The sequence below is a fragment of the Morone saxatilis genome, unplaced genomic scaffold, assembly GCF_004916995.1.
Source record: "Morone saxatilis isolate NCDOM2014 unplaced genomic scaffold, NCSU_SB_2.0 Contig14, whole genome shotgun sequence".
Lineage (NCBI taxonomy): Eukaryota > Metazoa > Chordata > Actinopteri > Moronidae > Morone > Morone saxatilis.
In genome coordinates this window covers 9,165,338-9,166,839 of record NW_023339696.1, presented here as the reverse complement: position 1 = coordinate 9,166,839, position 1,502 = coordinate 9,165,338, and the positions used below count along the sequence as shown (strand labels likewise).

General features: G+C 41.5%; 1 pseudogene; it reads right to left on the bottom strand.

Annotated features, from left to right (window-relative positions):
- Window positions 1-1,502, bottom strand: part of LOC118323112 — a 7,613-nt pseudogene that overhangs the window by 2,933 nt on the left and 3,178 nt on the right.

Here is a 1,502-nt window from a genome sequence, read left to right as displayed (position 1 = left end):
TGTATCCACCTTCCTTCCATGTGTGGGATGATTCCCAAGCTTTCAGACAGTAATGATGGCAACATCTGAGGTCAAAGCAACATAGATGGCCAAGCTCGCACGGTGTTGTTTGATGGCCAAGATCCACCTGGCTTATGGAATGGGAGCCGTCTCAACTAACACAATGAGTCCAGGATACAAACACCGACTCACATATTAAGTATAACGTGACAACTTCCTCCAAGCCAGTGGAAAAAACTGAAGCTATAACATGCGCAGCAGTGTTTCATAATGCTTCTCCCATTCACTGGCGGAAAAGACTGTGAATTCTTGCTGGTAAGATGATCATACAATAATTAAAATTGAGTTTTGTTCCACAAAAAAAGAATGAAAAACGACATTTTTTGTTTTGTTTCTGTATCATCCAGAACCTGCAGTTACAGCTCCATTGGTTGAGATCAGGAGATCTCTCCCAGATTTGCTGAAGAGAAACAGTGCTGTGCTGAAGTGTGACATCACGCAACTCTCCTCCAGTGACCTCTATGTCACCTTTCAGGCCAATGGGGTTGACATTTCTGAAAGGCAGTTTTGTTGAACCTTCCTGAAACCCCAGGCCTCCATTCAATCAGTAGACCGCTTCACTGTCCCCCAAAAGTACTGGAAGAATGACACAAGTTTCACCTGTAAAGTGAATCAAGGCTTCTCCAGTACCTTTGAGTCAAACTCCACAGGCAATATTTTTGGTGAGAGGAGTTACTTTGCTTACCCTTAATGACATGTTGAGTTAATGTTTTACACTTAATGAATCATTTAAATTATTAAATTGAATAATTGATGACTCTGATTCATCTCTCATTTAGTGAACACACAACAATTGGAACTTAAGGGAAAGCAAAGTAACTCCTCTCACCAAAAATATTGCCTGTGGAGTTTGACTCAAAGGTACTGGAGAAGCCTTGATTCACTTTACAGGTGAAACTTGTGTCATTCTTCCAGTACTTTTGGGGGACAGTGAAGTACTGATTGAATGGAGGCCTGGGGTTTCAGGAAGATCAACAAAACTGCCTTCAGAAATGTCAACCCCATTGGCCTGAAAGGTGAACATAGAGGTCACTGGAGGAGAGTTGCGTGATGTCACACTTCAGCACAGCACTGTTTCTCTTCAGCAAATCTGGGAGAGATCTCCTGATCTCAACCAATGGAGCTGTAACTGCAGGTTCTGGATGATACAGAAACAAAACAAAGTAAATGTCGTTTTCATTCTTTATTGTAACAAAACACTCAATTTTAATGTTGTATAATTGTCTTACCTGCAACATTCACAGTCTTTTCAGTGGGTGGAAACACTTATGAACAGCTCTGCCATGTTATATGCTTCAGTTTTTTCCACTGGCTTAAGGAAATTGTCACTTTACTTAATATGTGAGTCGTGTTTGTATCCTGGCTCATTGTGTTACTCGTTGAGACCGTCCCATCCATAAGCCAGGTGATCTTGGCATCAAAAACAGTGCGGACCAAACATG